Below are 21,503 nucleotides of genomic sequence, written 5' to 3' on the forward strand. Positions count from 1 at the left end.
AAATTAGCCTACCTTCCAATCTTTATTCTACCAGATATTATAAACCAGATATTATATAATGCATTATTCTGATTGAACAAAGGTTTTTTTAATTAACGAACTACGGATGTTTCGTACACATTTTATAATAAATCTTTTATGTTTGAATAAAACTCATTATCCCAAACGCAAATTTTAAAATTTAAATCTATCTTCCTTTTGGGCAGAGCAAATGGTGGCATTAAAAATATTCCCTACATAAACGCGATATTTTATAACAATGGTACCATTGTTTACCATTTTACTTTAACAATATTAACTTTATCTTTGGATTTATTTATTTCAAACCCGGCTCTGTTAATGGCCATATTCGACATCCACTTCATCATTATAAAACTTAGTTAATCTCCCCTTTCACCGAATCACACAATTCTCGGTGCAACTTTGAACACTCTCGACTGTTTGCACTACTATAAATAGATTAACTAGCACAAGATGAGAGAGTCTTACTAATCTAATAGAAGGCGTCGGTATTCCATAAGGGTTGCGTTATCGGTTGGACATAAGTGATTCACCTACAAAATACACCTACTTAGCGCATAGGTTGTAGATAACGTCTGATACTTGTTTAAAATTGATTTACGACTTCGAAACACTTGACATCTATGACATGTCTGATTGCTTTCCAGGATTTCTTGCTCTTTTTGAAAGTTTCGATAAACACCATAAAACTCAATGTACAACTCTCTCATTGCGCAGACGATACAGATTCACGCTAAAATAACACTCACGCTAATAAATACAGTCACTCTCCAAACACACTATGAACACAAAAACTACATGACTACATAAAATAAAACATCCTCTTTCCTCCAATAATCAAAATAAGGTTCCCAAATATTCGTTGCCATGCTCAAGCACAATTCTCATATCGGCTGGCATTCCTACGCGTTCAGTTAGGTGGATATATCGAGCCACCTTTCTTTGCCTAGACATATTCGTGGGCTTTGGCCAGTGTGTCAGCTGTTGTCAGCTATCGCATGGTCTAGCCTTAATCGTTGAGGATGACTTCAAATACGAGTCAGATCCTCCAACGGCTATCAATCGACAATGCTCGTGATTCGTCAGAGCTTTTCCATTAACCGGGTCCATTGACTATGTAACTGTACAGGCCGGAGGTAGGTACGTCTCGGCCTGAGCCACCTCGTCTGCCTTTTCATTACCCTCCGGTACTATGCGTCGAGCTACTAACAAGCATCGTTTTGCCGGGACGCTAGTGGTACCCCTCCAACAAAAGCACTACGGGAAGGACGACGGAAAACTGTCACGAACATCCGTCACCGCCCTGAGAGAATCGGTGAAGACAAGGTAGGCAGAGCCACCATAGTTTCGAATCACCCCAAACACGGCCAAATCGCATACAGTTCTGCCGTGAAACAACCATGAGGTGGACGCACCCTCGTGATACACGGCACACGCCACAACCTCGCCGCTCTTAGACCAATCTGTTAAAGCGAATGGTCTTGTTTGGCAAGGAACCCCGCCGCATGGCTGAGGGTGAGCTGCTCCCTCCAAAATTTAGGCGGCATCACTCCCAGCTCGCAGCACAGTCTGGCCAAAATGCTTGTACTAAACACTCCAGCGACCGCTGAAAGACCCTCATAGAGTCCATCGAGCTTCAGCTGGCTCGTTTTTCAGGCTGCCCAATAGGCCATGCAATCATTCTGTGTGCTCCATACCTGATTTGACCGTCGAACTTTACTAATTTTATCACTTTCCTTCTACGTAATTAGTCTTTACATACCTTACCGCCCCTCAAGGCTGTGAGCCCTCTTCAGCTTCAAAGTCGGACGCACACGGTTTTCGACTTAGGAAAGGCCCTTCTAGACACAACGTTTATCGCAGACTACATCTGAACACATATCACCGGGGACACCATTTTCTTGAACAAAGTCACAGGAAAGCACGGACACCCATTTTGACAAGGCACCTTCAGTTCCACAGGAAAGCCTCTTGGAAACTAGGAAAATGGTCTCTAAATCCGATATCCCTACTGATTTTCTAAGTATCACACGTCGTACTCCGTGTATAATATTATGGTTCTGCATAAGTGTTCGTGGACTCATTTGGCCTAACGCTGGGAGAAAAAAATCAATTGTGTTTTTCGGATGAGATTCGTACATAATGGATAGTGCGATATGTGATTTATGGTACCAACCGGTGAGGGGGATAAGAAATTATAAATAATTCAAAAATGGCAGTATATTTTGGACGGTCAATAGAAACAGGTGGGCGAAATGATAAAAATCGTGGGCAGGTTAAAAAACCTCCTACAGGATGAGGAAGCCGAGGTCAACCAAAAGTTCTCTTTCTACTTTGTTTAGTCGGAATGTTTTATGCATGACTCCTAGGGTAAAGAGAACGCCTTCGCGATGTCGTAGAGGGACGGGCGAATGTTTCCTTCCTGGGCTTGGTTTTGTGAAGTGGTCCGTGCCATCCCCTGCTTCGTCACACTTCAATATATTAAGGGAACTTTATTAAGTAAACATACGGGCTCCTTCCTCCCTTTATTGGTTCCTCCACTTGTTTATACAGAGTCTTCTTTGTTCGGCCGATCTCTTTCTAATTATTCCAGGATCTACTATTGAAACGCCCCACCCGCCCTTTCTCCATCACACGCCGCCCTTCTCTGAGGAATTTTTCCAATTATTGAACCTTTCTTCTTTTTTTCCTTAGATCAACAATCTCTTGTTAAATTGTTTTTTGATCGCGGTAACAGCTTTGAAAGTGCCCAGTCCTCCATAAATACATTTATTGCTACCTAAATCCTTCCTTATTTGTCAGATTAACAAGATATCAAATATGTAACATGTTTTATATTTTATGATAGTAATAATTTCTTTTTGTTTATTTATTTTATTTTCCTGTAGACAATATGCTGACTGCAAGCAAGTCGTTTCATAACTTTTTGAACTCTTAAATTATGAATTTATTACAAATAAATCATATAGTTTAATAATATTTTATTTATTTGGATAAAAATTAAAACATTTATTCACTTCGAGAATGAATTGTTTAATTTAGGAAAATGCCAGGTAGCATTTTAAATTTCAAATATTCAAATTTCCTATGGATTAAAGATGAAAAAAGGTTTTTAGACTTTTATGAGAACGTTAAAACATAGGTATTTAGTTTAAACATCAGATGGGTCAAAAATATGTTTCCAATTTTACACATTAAAACCTAGTACTTTAATTCAATAGTAATTATTTATTATTTTAAATTTCAATTAATTAAGGTTTTTAGTTGAGATAAAAAGTCAGTGTCACGAGCGGGATTCGAACCCACCACCTTCGGTTGAATACGCCGCTGCTCTACCGCTATCGTGACTTCGATCCACTCGGACACTAAATTCTCATCCCAACCTCACCTTTCCCTCCTTTTTGCCATTTTTCAACTTAAATCTCAACTAAAAACCTTGATTAATTGAAATATATCAATTGGTCAAGCGGACCACGAAAACTAGTGAATTATTTTAAATTTGTTACTACGTGTTATATTATTATGATATTATGTTGATAATAAATTAACTTCTCAAATAGACTGGAATGAGAAGTACTTTTGTGGATCTCGCTGAACGGACTACTACTTATTTGCTCCGTTTTCACTCGCTGGTTTATTGAACTACTCAAACGCGTTTCGCCATTGCGCCATCTTCAGTGAAATGCTGTCTGAAGTTAGCGCAATGCCGAACGCGTTTGGGAAGTTCAACAAACCCGAGAGTGAAGACGGACCCGATAGTGGCCCATTACCGGTTCAGCGAGTTCACCGACCCAGAGACAATACCCAACATGAACTCTAATTTTGTGAATGACAACATGTAGATTATGGGTTTTGGGAGAATAATATAGAATGGAAGTTGGGCAAGGACGGAGTGGTATCACGCAAAATTAAAACGACACTAAAAAACCGCTAAACATATTTTGTTGGATATGTTTCATATTCAAACCTACAATTTGCTCAAAAGTTTCTACAATCAATCAAACAACAACCGTATTTGAATCTTTCCCATTTTTAAATTTAATTGCAAACTTATATAATTGTGATACTGAAGTTGGAAAGGTTTGACATAGTTGAAAAAAGAGCGTGCACATAATTCGAGCTGAATTGTGGTGTTTAGCGCCCTGATTGCCTGGCGTTCTCAGCGGTCGGGCCTCATTTGTTTCCGCTATATTTCAGTAAAATGTATCGTTTCTCTATCGTGAGAAGAAGATCGATTAGCATTGTAATTCCCGAATAAATGAAACTTTCAACCCGAACTGCTTAGCACTAAAACGGAGTTGACTTTTTTTTACACCGATGCCGACGCTCGCGGCAATCATTCTCCAAGCGGTGTTTTCTTATAGAATTGGATTCCGCCGTTCCGGTTTCAAAGGAAACCGCGCATTACCGTTTGAAAGTCAACGAACATTTGCTCTTCCATTACGAAGAAGATCCGTTTTCTCGACTAGAGTATAATGTGTGGTCGCAGGTAGCCCGCAGGCAACCTGCGGCTTTTCCTTCCAGTAATGAACGGAATTCCTCGGCAAATGCAAAGGTAAATTTACCCCAACTCGTTGTTTTTCTTCGTGAAGATTAATAACAAATTAAGGGTGCACATCATCATCAACCATTTAATTTCAACCATCACAATAATTCCTACATCGAAATTATATATTTTTAAATAATTTGTTTCTTGGTTTTATTTATAATAATAATAAGAAAATATGTTTGAAAAAATAATATTTCGAGTGTGCTCATTATTAATGCATTTGATTTTTAATATTATTGAAGGTTCGTGATGGTTTTCTGTGAAACTGTCTCGTAATTTAATTTTTGTCATTACCCATAAACGTTCTCATATGCTCTTTATATTTGATTTTATTTTTGATCGAGTCTTTTTGATGTGTTTACCTCCGTTATAGTGTTTTTTTAATCAAGTCGTGTGCATGTTTTTCATGCTATTTTATGCCTATTTTTAAATAGACTGATTTAGTTTATGCGCTATTGTCTAAATATGCATAACCTGACTGTTTTAAAAAAATATGTATTTTACTTACACTATGCCTATTTTGCTATTAAAATTTTATCGTCGTTAAAATACCTGGTAGTTATATTTTTTTTCATATGTAATGCCCTATTTTTTCACAAATTATGAAAATTTATTATTAATATATTCCTCAAAATCTAGCAACTCTCAAATTTATAGATTTGTTCCTGAGATATTGAAATTTTCCTTCAGAAGATTTTTTCGTATAACTTATTAAAAAAATGAGAAAGAATAAATTTTATTTTAAACAATATTTAATTGGAAATTATCTATTTCTTAAGAACCACTAATATTTTCAAAAAGAACAAATCAATTTGCGAGTTTCTGGTATTATTTTTTTTAGAATGGAAAGGGATTTCAAAATGGATAAAAGAAACATTCTCAAAAATCATCCATTTAATCAATTTATCTGTTATTTAAGTTTTTTAAATTTAAATTTATTTGTTATTAAATTCACTAGTTTCGTGGTCCGCTCGACCAATTAATATCTTACAATTAATTAAGGTCTTCAGTTGTGATAAAAAAGTCAATAGCACGAGCGGGATTCGAACCCACGATATTCGGCGTGATACGCCGCTGCTCTACCACTTGAGCTATAGTGACCTCGATCCACTCGGACACCAAATTCCCATCTCAACCACTTTATTTGTTATATTCACTAGTTTTCGTGGTCCGCTTGATCAATTAATATCTTTCAATTAATTAAAGTTTTTAGTTGAGATAAAAAAGTCAGTGTCACGAGCGGGATTCGAACACACGACCTTCGGCTAGATACGGCCTACCATTTGAGCTATCTTGACTTCGATCCCCTCGGGCACTAACTTTATTTGTTTCTATACATGATCGTACACTATACAAATTTGTATACATGATTAATATATCACACACTAGCACTAATCCAAGTACTGCACCGGTAGAACACATGATTTGAGGAGCCAGCCATTGCTTGCACTCAATGGGAATGGTTAGGTGGCAAGGATGTCCGGAGGCCACCGACAGTTGAGGCGGGTTTGTTAGGATGGGAATGAGTGGAGTAGGCTCGATCACTATGGTTACGATGGTTCGAAAGTTTAGGAATCTGAATCGGATCAGTTCGTTGACAAAAGGAATGTTGAGGTCTTTGTGGATAGTGAGGTTTGTGACTTAATAAGGAGTTTTGAAAATTTGTCTAAGGACTGTCGATTGTACGTACGAGATGACAGTACACCACCGCTCTATTGCGTATGTCCATATTGTTCTTAGTATTGTATGTTATCTTTGTCTTGGATGTCAAAGTAGATTTCAGTCTTAGAAGTCTTCGTAGTTTTCCAAGTCTTGTTTAAATTGTTGTTTTTAAGTCTTGTGTGGGGATTCCACGTCAGTCTGCTGTCAACGTACAGTCCATGGTATTTGACTTGAGTAGAAACTGGTATCTTTTTTTTGGATGTGCAATGGAGAATAAGACTGCTTTTTCAGCCTCAAAGCACACTGAGTCCATTTTCGTTCGTTAGTTTTTTTTTCTTAATTTTTTATACCAGTTAAGATAGTTTTGATAAAATCGAGGAAAATTAAATTTTTCTATTTGATTCAAATAAAACTTCAATCTTATCCTTTTTCTAACCAGTTCACAATAAAATTGATATTATATTGAGACTTTTTTTTAAGATTAATTCTTTTAAACATTTTAGAGTTTTACATACCATTTTTTTAGAATGTAAAGAACTTTTAAATTATGTGAATATTGTAGGGCAGTTCATGTAAAAAAACGTTGATCACATGTTCAGCTTAACAAGCCGAAATATTAAGTTATATAAACCTAATAGCACCAATAGATTCTAGTAAAAAGTTACCTTTTGAACAATTCTTAGTTTCACAATAAAATAAGCAGTGCAAAAATAGTCCGTATATATTTTTTATAAAAACACACGATATGTGAGTGTGGTCCAGTTATATTCGGGTTTCGCTGTGTCATTTTATTTTTGTGTTATCCCGCTCCGACCATGTCCAATCCAGTTACACAAATTCCCATTCTCTATTATCCGATCTCCCGCAACCCATAATCTACACATTGTCATCCACAAAATTACACGCCAATCCTTGTCAGAGAATATAGCAGCGTTATTTCCGGAGGTGATTTGTATCAGCAATATAATATCATAATAAAACAATCGGTAACAAATTTAAAAGAACAAAAATAATTTAGTACTATTGAAATAAAACATTTAGTTTTAATGTGGAAAAATGCGAAGATATTTTTTACACATTACGCCGCGCACCCACAAGAAAAGCGACACAACTCAACAAAAGAAAATTTTCCAAGAGAGACAAATAAAAGTTTACTTATTTGAATTATGTATTAAGTACACGCCATTACGGTTATTGGCAATAAAAACTGTCATGATCCATCATTTCTCCAAGACTTAAGTGAAAATTCAAAAATCCAGCTACGACCTTTCAAAAACTACCCCTTTTCGAGTTGAGTAGTAGCTCTCAGTAATTTAAGTTATGTGTTTGTTTTACCTATCATGGTCCATGAATGACTGTAAGTTACACAAACGAGCATAAATATCCATGTAGTAAGTTGTACTAAGATAATGTTTGACCAAATGTGCTTCCGTCCCGGAGTCAAGGCTATCTAGTTATTTAAAATACAAAATTAATTATTGAAATGATTATTAAAAATATTGTAGTTAAAACATTGAAAAATCGTTGAAACTGTAAAATAATGTAAAAGTGAGAAGACAATATTGTTAAAAAAATCATGGACAAACAAGATTATAATTGAAAAGGTTATTAAAATAAAATAAATTAAACTAAAATAATTCAGGACCACTGTAGAACAAGTATAACCTTGAAAAAAAAGCAAATTCCGTTATTACTGCCAAATTTTGATCTATTTTAAGGTTATCATCAGAGCCAAAATTAGTTTCAGATTACGAAAAATATATTTCTTCAATCCATTAGATTTCGTGGTCAGATTAACCAAATAAAGTCTTTCAAATAATTAATATTTAGTAAAGTATTGGTTGAAATAAAAAAGCCAGTGTCACGAGAGGGATTCGAACTCAAAACCTCCGGCTGAATTCGCCGCTGCTCTACCACTTGAGCTATCCTGACTTCGGTCCACTGGGACACCAAGTTTTTGTCTCAACCAATACCTTACATAAAGATTAATTGAAAGATGTTATTTGGTCAATGGGACCACGTAATCTAATGGATTTTGTAAGTTAAATGAAGTATATCTTCACTAAAGCTCTCCGTGGCCATTTCATTTATCGCCGAGAATCAAATAGATTACACGACATTTGAAAAATGGCAAAAAGGAGAAAAAATTCGAAAGATGTGTTGAGATGGGAAGTTGGCATCTGAGTGGATCGAAGTCACGATAGCTCAAGTGGTAGAGCAGCGGCGTATTTAGCCGAACGTCGTGGGTTCGAATCACGCTCGTGACACTGCCTTTTTTTATTTGAAACAATACCTTGCATAAAAATTAATATATTTGTACTTTTAATTTATCTTTACTTTATCTATTTATTATATTACTTACACCGTTGCTTTAAAGCTAGACGCAGAACTAAGTTATGCCACTTTTCGTGAATGGTGACAGCACGTTCCTGCCAGTTGTGCCATTTTTCCTGTAGCATCACACACCGGAATACTTGAAAAACAACTAAAAAACTGGATTTTATAATTTTTAAACCCTATCCTTGTGAGTGTGCGATATATGGATAATTTAAATTGTCATCATTACATTCAAATTTTCTAACAGCCGAAAAGAAAAAAAGTTATAAATTATTGAGTATTTCTTTTACAAACTACGGATAAATGTGTTTCATTAGTGGGAAATGGGTGAATAACCGTAATAAAACATTTTGAAGCTTTTAAAGAAGCTCGGCTTGCGCATTTCCATGAAATCTTCTATTTCTTATCTTATACTAAATCATCGTCATTTAAAATAAATTAGATCTGCGGAGCCGAGGAAGGAAAAGAGGCTTTTGCTAAAAGTTACAATTGTTGATGACCTGTTAAATTATGAATCCGCTCAGGTAGGGAGGGGAGTGAAAAGAAGCGAGAAAGAGCGAGTAAGAAGAAAGAGGCACAACTATATAAATGATTTCGGGAAAGGTCTTTGATGTAGTCCGAGAAAAGACTGGGCTTGTAATATCAAAGGTGTAACTATGTATGAATCGTAATAGATGAGAACGATTAGAAAAGAGTTTCCCTTCACAGAAGATTCTTCCCATTTTATGTTATAACTGCTTCCATCCTGTACAAATCCGTTTTCAGGCTTTCCACGCATTTCATTACTCATACTAAGATATACGTTCTTTTTAACTTTTCCAGTTAAAACGTTCTCATCCTTTCAGGCATTTAACGCATTATGGAATATAGCATTCTACTGCCGATTCCCAATAAAACTCGTTATTAAAAATAAATAAATAACCCTACCTGTACTGTACAATGGAAAATGTTTATTTTTTAATGTGAATTTATTATTTTTAAATTTACTAAATGAAAATGTCTTTTGTTTTCAAATACTAACGAAAATAACAAATACATTGATTTATTGACATTCTTGACTGAATTAAAGAAATATTATTTATTTTACAATTAATTAAGGTTTTTAGTTGAGATGAAGAAAAGCTAATGGCACGAGAGGGATTCGAACCCACGACCTTCGGCTAGACACGCCGCTGCTCTACCACCTGAGCTATCGTGACCTCGATTCACTCGGACATCAACTTCCTATCTCAACCCCACCTTTTGAGTTTTCCCTCCTTTTGCCATTTTTCAAATGTGTAATTGGTTTGGATTCTCGACGACAATTGAAACGTAGAGCTTTAGTGAAGTGTACTTCATTTTAAATCATTAATTCACTAGTTTTATTGGTCAGCTTGACCAATTAATATCTTTTGATTAATTAAGGTTTTTAGTTGAGATAAAAATGAAAAATTGCAAAAAGGAGGGAATATTAAAAAGGTGGGGGTGAAAAAAAGCTAATGGCACTAGACGGATTCGAACCCACGACCTTCGGCTAAATACGCCGTTGCTCTACCATTTGAGCTATCGTGACTTCGGTCCACTCGCCACCAAGTTTTTATCTCAACCAATACCTTACATAAAGATTAATTGAAAGATGTTATTTGGTCACTGGGACCACGTAATCGAATGGATTTAGTAAGTTAAATGAAGTATATCTTCAATAAAGCTCTCCGCGGCCATTTCATTTATCGTCGAGAATCAAATAGATTACACGACATTTGAAAAAAGGCAAAAAGGAGAGAAAATTCGAAAAGTGTGTTGATATGGGAAGTTGGCATCTGAGTGGATCGAAGTCACGATAGCAGAAGTGGTAGTGCTGCGGCGTATTTAGCCGAACGTCGTGAGTTCGAATCTCGCTCGTGACACTGCCTTTTTTATTTGAAACAATACCTTATATAAAAATTAATATATTTGTACTATTAAGGGGTGAGATTGAAATAATGATATAGATTCATAGATAGATAGATACATAGATAGAGAGATAGAGAGATAGTTAGAGAGAGAGAGAGAGAGAGTGAGAGAGAGAGAGAGAGAGAGAGAGAGAGAGAGAGAGAGAGAGAGAGAGAGAGAGNGGGGGGGGAGGGAGGGAGAGAGAGAGAGAGAGAGAGAGAGAGAGAGAGAGAGAATAATTTTTTTCTTATTATATTCGGAATTGTCCTCCAAATGACCTTGTAATAAACAAATTGTTAGTCACTCTGAGTACAACCAAAGGCGTCATATCAGTTGCGAGTATGACTGATTTGTGCTACTTGGTCTCTCGGATCAGAAATCTACATAATGCTGTTTAGCTATTGATTGCGTTTATTGATCATTCAGCTTTGTGAAAAGAGATTTAACTGGAAATTTTCACAACTACGTGTTTGAATGCAAAAAATTATAATCAAAAGTTCCAGTGGGTGCTTTGTTCCACGAGTACGCCTGTTTTCAAAGAATTATCGAATCAAATAGATTGTCACCTTGGGGGTAAATTTATACAAGCTTTGTTCACCGAGGCTTCAAACGTGTTTAACTTAGTTTCCAAGCCCGAATCAGTTGCACTCCCCTGGAAAGAGGAATCGCGTAGGCGGCACCTTTGCAGCGGGTAATGAGGCAAACATTCGCCCCTATGATTCCCTATACTTCCCACCTTCCACGTCGGGATGGGAAACTTTGGGAAAATTCATAGAGTCGGGTTGTTCAAGAAAGTTGTACATAATGGATTGGTCTCTCCACCGCCAAACAGCAGTTTAATAGTGATAAATCCCGTTTAACAGTTGTTTAATGATCCGCAAGGCTGGCCCGGACCCAAGCCCTATACATCATGTAATCGTTCTAAGTTTTAAGGACTTAATTACTACATACAGCCCTGCAATACTACAAAGTGGATATTAATTAGGCAATTTCCCTTAACTCCGTACGTAACATTAATATGAAAGCATAATTATCTAAAATATCTATCAAAATCAATACATTCTCAATAAACTTCATAATTAAATAATTTATTGTATTTACAGGAAAAACAACCGTACGGAAGGCTACTGACCATATATATAACTGGTGTTACACCGCTAGTTGACCCTAGACGTCAATCACAATTTAATTAGCCAGATTTTCCTATAAATTTTACACCTCCAAAATTCAATTTTCAATTACTCACACGCTTCTAATATTCTATAGCATAATGTAAAAACTATTTTACATGCCTAGGCTTAATTCTAACACCCCTGATATTTTTATTTCTGCACAAGCTACGATTTTTATAAAACTTATTTATCCACGCTCTAGGCTAAGTTAAGATCTAGATGATTTTTGTTCATGGATTATCAGAGAAATATGTCCCATCGATATAGAAAAACCAAAAAAGAGTTGCCAAAAATTGCGCGTGCGCCTGGAAGTTATATTTGTTTTTAATTTGAACGTAATCGTTTATAACCATAAATCCATAGTCCAAAAACATATCCTCGATTTAATGTTTTTTCCGAGAATTTGAAAATGAACTACAGTTTGTTTCCATGTCCAAATATTGTTGTCAAAGGAAAAAACGTCCAAAGTACAAATAAGTAAAAACAAACATAAACAAAACGTACAGTAAGCAAGGCGCGTCAATAAATTAAACCCAAGCATGACACATCGGACGTGCAGGTTTAGCGCAGAAAAGCGCCGCAGTTTTCTTTAGCATTTTATATACCACATCTGCAAGGGCCGTTTTTTATCCTGTCTAAACATTTCTAGCTAGATAGAAAAGCCTAAGCTGTTATCCCATTCCAAAATCACATCTACCACCATTCCGTTTTATTGATTCTCATCATCATATTGATTATTTTATACCGAGCTAATTTTTATAAAAGACATGGCCTTTTATTTTTACGCTGCTTATTTAATTATAAAGCAAAAAAAGGTTTGAAGGTAATTTTATATGTCGAAAATGCAATTGCTATTAGAATTTTAATAAATTGACTCGGTAAGCTGACCTGGGATCAACGTTGTTTCATATGTATTAGGTTTCGTAATCCGCTTGACGAAATCAATACTTTTCAATTAATTAATCTTTAATTAAGGATTTGGTTGAAATAAAAAAATCAGTGTCACAAGCGGGATTCGAACCCACGACCTTCGGCTAAATACGCCGCTGCTCTACCACTTGTGCTATCTTGACTTCCATCCACTCAGACACCAACTTCCCATCTCAACCACACCTTTCTTCCCTCCTTTGTGCCTCATTTGTCGCCGAGAATCAAATGGATTACACGACATTTGAAAAATGACAAAAAGGAGGGAAAATTCAAAAGGTGGGGTTGAGAAGGGAAGTTAATCCCGAGTGGATTCAATAAAATTAGCTAAAGGTCTAAACGCTTGAAATATTCTGACGAACCAATCCATCTTGCTGTACAATTTATAAATGTTGTGTAATCTCAACATTTGAAAAATGGCAAAAAGGAGGGAAAATTCGAAACGTTGGGTTGAGATGGGAAGTAGCTGTCCGAGTGGTCTGAGGTCACGATAGCTCAAGTGGTAGAGCAGCGGCGTTATTTAGCCGAAGGTCGTGGGATCGAATCCCGCTTGTGATACTGACTTTTTATCTCAACCAAAACCTTTTTAAAGGTTATTTTTTCAAAAGTAACGCACTATTTTTAACAAATTTAGAAAGTTATTTTCATTTCAAAACACTAACAACCGAAACTCAAACATTCATCGGTTCTTGAGATATTAAAATTTTCATTCAAAACTTGGTATTTTACTTCATCGTGTAACTGTTGTTATGTCAAGTTAGGTTGAAAAAATTAACATAAATTCAGTTTTTAATTTTTTTCCTTTTTTTCATTAGGAAGTAATTGAAATTTTCGTGTTGGAAGAACGAATCGATGAGTTTTGTCAATAATTTTTTTTAGACACATTTTGAAAGTTCTTTTCATTAAAACAAATAGTACCAGCAACTAAAAAAAATCATCGATTCGTCCTAGCGTGAATGAAGTTCTCTTTACGAACTGGATAATTTCAATATATCACGAACCTGATATTATTTAAAGTTGCTGTTCAACGGAACAAGTAAAAAATAATTTATCAAATTTTATTAAATTAAATTTTTAATTTCGCTTTTCCTAACGAGTTAAGCGATAAATTGAAATTATCGAGTTCTGGAGGAAAACAGCAGTATTTCTTGAGAAAAAATTTGATGAATTTTTGTGTTTCTGTTATATTTTTTTTAGAATAACAAAGACATTTAAATATGTATAAAAGTAGGACTTTTTATTTTTAAAATATTTATTACCAACTTGGCTTAACGCGCCAACTTATTAATATTCTAATAGCACCTGGAAATTATACCTCTGGTGATATAGAAATTATCTTTTAAATGTAGCTTTGCAACCATTCTTTGTTTTACAATAAAATGGGAAGTCTTTTATATTGTAATAACTTAAATTAGAGTAAAATGTATTTCCAACTAAATCGACATTAGAGATCTAAAGGTTATACTTTTTCCTTACTATTTCAAGATTTATGTCCTTTTAAAGCAATTAACGCATTTAAAATATATTTTTTTAAGTTACATTCGGGCGTCTGTGCCAACAAAGTTCAAAAGAAAAAAAAATGCGAGCGAGAAGACTTGTTTAGTTATTTAGGAATAAAAATTAAAGAAATAAAAATAAAGTACACATTTTTTTCAGTGACTCGTGTCAAGATTAAAACCCAGTATGACACACTGTACAGGTTTAGCATAGTAAAAAGTATTTTTTTCTTTAATCTGTCATATTCACATATCTAACTGAAAGAAACCAGTTTATGTCCAGTCCAAACATTTCCAGTTCTCTATATCTAGATTCCCAAGGGCTGTTTTCACATGTACCATGTATCTTCACATACACATATACAAAATAATATATAAATGTTATATATTTAGATCCTTATGTCTAAGTAATTACAAATAATTTTAAATGGATTGGTTATTCAATTTGATTTCTAGTTAAAAGCCGCACATACAAACTCATGGTTATATTAATTTTGTCCTTATATCGTATATTTCGTTATAAAATATATTGGACAGTGACCTATTGGGGAAAGAATTTGACTCGGCGACTAAAGACACCACAGGGCTCGTGTTGAAATCTCAGCGATCTATATACCTGCAAATTAGCATTTTTTTATGAACGGCTCCGAGGGTGTAGATATCACTGTTTTACAATTTGTATCTACAAACTATTAACTAAATTAAAGAAAAAATATAACTTTTTGTTACAATTTTCCCTGTAATTATGAAAGTTTTTAATTAAACATTTATTTTCAGTGATGAAGTTTTGTTAACTTTGTCTGTATTTATCCGAACTACTTTTAACAATATTGATCGTTACAAAACAACTTCTAGTTGTTGGAACTTTATGTATTACTCTTGTAAATCAAAGAAATAATTACGTCAAAATAAACAGTTTAATCTCTGTAATCAACAAACCCCTTCATTTCCTGGAGAATTCATTCATTTTTTCTAGGTTACGTGAAATGACAGAAAGTTCAATATTTATTAATTTTGAACCGAATTCGGCGTAACTTCGATTCCATGAAGGCTGGTTGAGAACTGTTGCACAAATTTTACGTTTCAGCTTCCGATTTCCCTCACGTCGGAACAGACTCACAAACAGGAAATTACGTACATTCGGATGGGCGTTGGCACAAAGGGAATTACATTTTATCGCTTGCCCCACACTATTGTTCATGTTTATCGATGCCCGAGCTAAACATTATTTCCTTGCCTAGTTATTAACTTTAGGCATGTTTTATTATACATTGCTTTTTTATTTAATTTATAACATTTATGTAAAGTCTGGTTGAGATGAAAGATTTGTGTCACGAACGTGGTTAGAGCACGGGGTATAGAGCCGGAGGTAGTAGGTTCGAGTCCCGCTCGTGACACTAATTACGACTAAACAAAACCAATAAAAATCAATAAATCCTAAAAGTTAGGATGAAGTAAGTCTTGGTTTTTGTAACTATAATAATCTCATTCAACACTATACATTATTCCATAAATGTTTAGCGGTCTTAATTGACCATATTAATTATTTGGTGTGATGTAGGTTTAGAAAAACATTAAAGATAGATAAAGAAATATCTAGGAAGAAAATTTCTAAACCTACATCACACCAGACTGCATCTCACGATCTCTAAACAATCATTACTTAACGGTAACTAAATATTACATATTTCAATTAATTACATTTTTTATCTAAGGTGAAAGAGATGAAAAAGTTAGTGTCACGAGCTAGGTTCGAACCCACGACCTTCGGCTAACTACATATTATAATAATTTATATATGTATACAGGAGTCATAATAGACCTCATTAATTATTTTAATTAATTTCACTATGCTAACAGTATTATCAGTATACTGTCTACTATTATACTATCTGTGCAATTAAGTAAAATAATTAATATGGCTAAAAATGACTACTAAATAAATATATTTTATTAATATAATATAATAATAATTACGTTAATATAATAATTACAGAAGTCGCCGAATCGAATCCTGTTTACACGATATTTGAAAATATGGCAAAACAACAGTTGGTGACCGAGTGGATCGAAGTCAAGCTCAAGTGGTTAGAGAAGCGGCGTATTGACCAAAAGATCGTGGGTTCGAATCCAGCTCGTGACAATAGTTTTTTCATCTCAACCAAGACCGTAAATTTCTAGGTTCATGATAATTACTTTAAAAATCTATAATGAATATACTCAGCACACAATAGGAGCAAATTCCGTTGAATCACATAACACAACGTAGGTTAACCTTACATATTATTTTTTTATCCTGTGTAGAAAAGAAATAAAAATAGTCGAGTGATTTATAACAACCTTAAAATTGGTAATACACAATCAAGAGAGTAACCATTAAAAAAATACATATTTATAATTTAAATATTTTACTCGTTTTCTATGGGCCATTGGCAAAAAGGCTCGGATAGGTGTATTAAATTAAAATAATCAGAAGTCTCGTTAAAATCGGTTATGCTTTGTCCGAGGCAGTCTCCTATTAAAAATTATTTTATTTTTATAATTGAACTTTTCGAAGTACAATTTTAATGAATACACGAATGAAGAATATTGGGCGAAAAACTGAAATGATTTTAATTACAAGCTTTATTGTATTAAAGTAAATCTTCAATAAGTTAGCTTTATATTCAGATAGTGTTTAGAAATTCATATTTGAGTATCTGGTGGGTAGAAAAATTGAGATTTCGCCTGTTTAACATATTTGATTTGCAGTCGTATTCAGGGTTTTGAGGGTGCGCGGATGATGCCGACGCGGAGTAAGGTGATTAAGTTTGGTTAATGCCTCCACCCTTCGTCTTTCCGCTAAACTAAGCACGTTTCCGCCCTATTGCAACCTCACGCAATTCTACTTACAACTTTGATTATATGTTCCCCAACAGACTTTCTAAACACGGAACCCCGAGGCGGGGGCCGGGCGGCGGCGGCGAAATAAAATGAGTTGACAACTCGCATTTGTAGGAAATCGTCCGATTGGTGTTCCGAGAAGCAATTTGTCTCGTTCGGGACGTCATACAGTCTTAGAGAAATTCGAGTAACGCCCTAATGAAGTCTCTTATTACCGTGAGAGCTACCTTTTCAACGCCCTTTTAGGGTGGCTTAAGGGCCGGCCATGTCGTTTTCAATTTATAAAAACACGAACAGGACCGAATGATAAATGGTAATGTATTAGATGAAAATTTTGGAGGGATTAAATCCTGCATGTCATTTACCAAGAACAAGTATTTTTTGTAAGAAAATTAAAAATTTACTTGAATAATTATTTTTATCCCAGACTTCAGAAAACCGATTATTTTTCATTAACTCCCAGTTGAAACAGTTTTCCCACCCAATTCCAGAAGAGCCTACCTTTGCATCAGAGTATCCCTCTTAATTGTGTTTCTACGGATCATATAGAACGTTTTTTTACAATATAGAAGTTATTTAACATCAACCGTCCAATCTCATGCCTATATTTCCATAATATATCATAAAACAACTAGGAATATTATTCTTTTGTCATTAGAGTCACTCATTGTAAGGAGGTGAACATTCTGTTATTTAGCAAAAAGTTGTTAAAAGTTACATAAAAGATTAGTTTCTGTATGTTTCTACGTTTTCATTTAATTTTCATATATTGGGTTGTCCGGAAAATAATGCAGGATTTTAAGTTTTCATTAAAAAAAATCTATATAAAATATTCTGTTTACGTTTACAGGATTACTCATTTGTATNATTTTGATTAAAGAACATTGCTTTAAAGTAACTAGTTTCTTTTTTTTTGTTTAATACCAAAATCCTGCATTATTTTCCGGACAACCCAATATATCAAGTATACAGAGTATATGGTGAAAAAGTACTAATGGAAAAAACAAGGATACTAGTTCTTTTGAATAATAGATAACGTGACTTTCAACTGCAACATTGTTCCTCAAGCCGGGAACACACTTACCCGATGATACCCGACGCAAATCCTAAGTCCAATTTTCCATAAGATCTGCCAGATGCTATGCAACTCTACCCTACTCTACGCTACGCGATCCCCACTGTCTAGATTTTCGTCGAGTAGCATCAAGTACAGTCGAAGATAAAAGAGCCGGACACTCATATTTTTATTCAAACTACATGAATTATTGTCGTTATATTAATTACAACATACTTATTTTAATATAAACCAAATTAACCAAAATCACAAATTTATTAGTTTTTATTTAAAAAAATAATTTTAATGGATTTATAGAAAATTGATCAAAACACCGGAAAACCATTTTTTGATATAATGAATTTAACTAACTACTTATTAAACGGTTTTGCTCATAAAATTTAACTAAAATTTATTATTCAGAAATCGTGAGATGCGGTCTAGTGTGATGTATGTTTCAGAAAAACATTTTCTTTATCGTGCCAACGTTTCTATCTTTATTGAGATCTTCTTTAGGGCCTGGGATTTACAAACATTGTTTACATTTAACAAATACATTTAGGATGTGGAAAAGTGAATTTATACAATGCAAAATCTATTTTTTATATTCAATCAAAGTATTTCTACTCACTCAAAGTGTTTGTCTTCTGTGTAATTGTGCCATTATTGCATGTCGTGTTGAGAGTGCCAGTGAGATTTTGCTAGAGACATACTTTGATTGAATATAAAAAATATATTTTGCATTGTATAAATTCACTTTTTCACATCTTAAATGAATTTGTTAAGTGTAAACAATGTTTGTAAATCCCAGGCTCTGAAGATGATCTCAATAAAGATCAAAACGTTGGCACGATAAAGAAATTGTTTTTCTGAAACCTACATCACACCAGACCGCATCTCACGATTTCTGAATAATTATCGATTACGGTCACTAATCACCACACATTTCTATACTAAAATTTATTATACGATTTTGCTCATAAAATTTAACTAACAATTTATTTCCTAGTTTTGCTCATAAAATTACACCATTTTCGTTGAGTAGCGTTAGAATAGAACACTCATATTTTTTGTAATTTATTTCAAATTATGTAAATGTAATTTTGTCGTTATGTTAATTACAACATTCTTATTTTAATATAAACCAAATTAAACGAGATCAAAAATTCATGAATTTTTATAAAAATTATTTAGTTATGATGGTTAGCAGAAAATTTATCAAAACACCGTTATAACTTTATTTAAAAAAATTGAATTTAACTAAAAATTTATTACACGGTTTTGCTCATAAAATTTAACTAACAATTTATTATATGGTTTTGCTCAAAATAATGCATTAAGAACAAAAGAGCCTTTGCGATTGTGATACTGATTTGTGATACACGCTGTGTGACTTTACGTGGCGTGCGCGTGACGTCGCTAGATGTGTACACCCAACCAAAACGTGACAAGGCGTCGGGTAGCACCGGGTAGCGTCGCATGGCGTTACATGGGGTGTGTTTCCGGCTTCAGGCTTTTAGATAGATAAAATTTGAATTATTCTAACAATCACTTGCAATGGAACGGACGTTGGAGTGCCGATTGTAATGAATAGTTTGATGACATTAGGTCGAAAAATATTAGTCGCGTTAGAAAATTCTTGCAAAGCGGTGCGAGAAGCTGAAATATTTTTAAGAAGTTAAATTAATTAATGTCTTTTATATCATTAAACCCGGATAGTCGCAAGTGTTGTGTCCGTCAGTATACCAATGTTACGGAAAAGGGTAATTTTTGTTCGATCCACACTCTTGTGAGTTTGTAAGGCACTGTATCTTCGGCAAAATTTAGTTCATCGTGATTATTGCGCTCCTTAATCGCGCAATAATCACAACAACAGTTGTTCACCAGAAAACAGAACTTGAACCTTAGTTGGGTGTTTCAAATAAACTATGAGAAGGGCAAGATTTGAGTGATTAGAACAACTTTTTCCACTGAATGTAAATCTAACTATAGACAATCTACCAAAACACCACAATAAACTAATTTACATACTTTATTTTATCTTTCTGCTTTCCTTTTGCATTTATTTTAAGTATATTACGTATCTAAATACTCAATTAATTATGCACAATTGTTTTCGAAATGAAAAATTTGTGTCACAGGCGGGATTCGAATTCGAATTTCATTTCCAAAAAAAATTGTGTATAATTAATTGGGTATTTATATAATTAATAAAAGCTGAAAAAATTTTGTATGAATCTAGAATCATACCTGTGAATCGTACACAGTCCCGCTTATCTAGTATAATCGTTAATAAAAAGTGTTTCTATATGAAGCCGCGATTTGCTTATAATTAGAATAAAATCGGGTAGTCGAAATGAGAAATTTGTGGCATGGGCGATCGACGTCACGGTAGCTCAAGTGGTAGAGCATCGGCGTATTTAGCCGAAAGTCGTGGGTTCGAATCCCGCCTGTGACACAAATTTTTCATTTCGAAAAAAAATGTGTATAATTAATTGAGTATTTATATATTACGTATCATTCGATGCTTCATTTTATCCTCAATAAGAAAATTGTTTGCAGGATTGTACTAAGTGATATTAGATATAAAAAAATCAAAAACTCGTTTATTGATATTTCTCATTTATAGTAGCGTAAAATTAAATTCCTTTAAGCAAATCCTGAAAGGCGAGAAACTGTGCTTTCTAAACGGAACAACCTGCGAAAAGAATAATTTCTCACATTGCTCTAGCTCTAAAATAATTATTTTTTGTCTGAAATAAAATCGTATTTAAGGGATTGATATCATTCTGAAATCCTAATTGATTTTAACAACATGTTTTTATCCCATTGTACTGGAAGAATCTTTTCGTTTTTGTAACTTTTTATATATCTAATCTCATTTAATACAATCCTACGTAATACTTTATTACATTAAGAAAATCGAATAACTTACTATACTTTTCAAATCCATTCTAAATAAAGGCCAATTTTTTTAAGATTGTAAATTAGTTAAAACATTTTTCCGGCTCTTGGAGTATATTCCCAAGAAAGTTTTTATACTCCATGTCTATTTTATATTTTATGTTTACTGTCTGTGTCGATTTTCTATGTAGTATTTATAAATAAGATGTTTTTACGACCTGCTTATCACAAAAACAAGCTTGGTCTCTCTTCCTCTGTCTAGTTATTTGATTTTTATATTTAAAAATACTTACGAACGTTTACCTAACGTTTGGATATCAATATGTTGACTTCACAAATGAAAAATACTGAGGCGAGAGGAGAAATAAAAAAACTTAAAAAACAAGTTAAGGGGACGCTATAACCTACAACTTATAATACAAACCTGATCTAAGTAAACCATGAAAAAGTAAAACGTGTGGAGAGTTTGTTGCTGAATTTTTCCTTGTTATTCTCACATGTAATAACACAAAAACCAGAGGTTCACGATGTATTTGCTGTTTTAGACAATCGGTAAAATTTGGATGAGTAAATTATTAAATTTTAAT

At 34.0% G+C, this 21,503-nt stretch overlaps 1 protein-coding gene and 1 non-coding gene across 3 annotated transcripts in view; one reads left to right on the top strand and one right to left on the bottom strand.

Annotated features, from left to right (window-relative positions):
- LOC106664607 overlaps positions 1-21,503 on the top strand; it is a 617,189-nt gene that overhangs the window by 576,331 nt on the left and 19,355 nt on the right. The window lies entirely within an intron of this gene.
- Trnad-guc lies at positions 9,696-9,768 on the bottom strand. The gene has a single exon. It is a non-coding gene; the product is annotated as a tRNA-Asp (tRNA).

Source organism: Cimex lectularius, unplaced genomic scaffold (genome assembly GCF_000648675.2).
Source record: "Cimex lectularius strain Harlan isolate CLEC.00 unplaced genomic scaffold, Clec_2.1 scaffold13, whole genome shotgun sequence".
NCBI classification, from domain to species: domain Eukaryota; kingdom Metazoa; phylum Arthropoda; class Insecta; order Hemiptera; family Cimicidae; genus Cimex; species Cimex lectularius.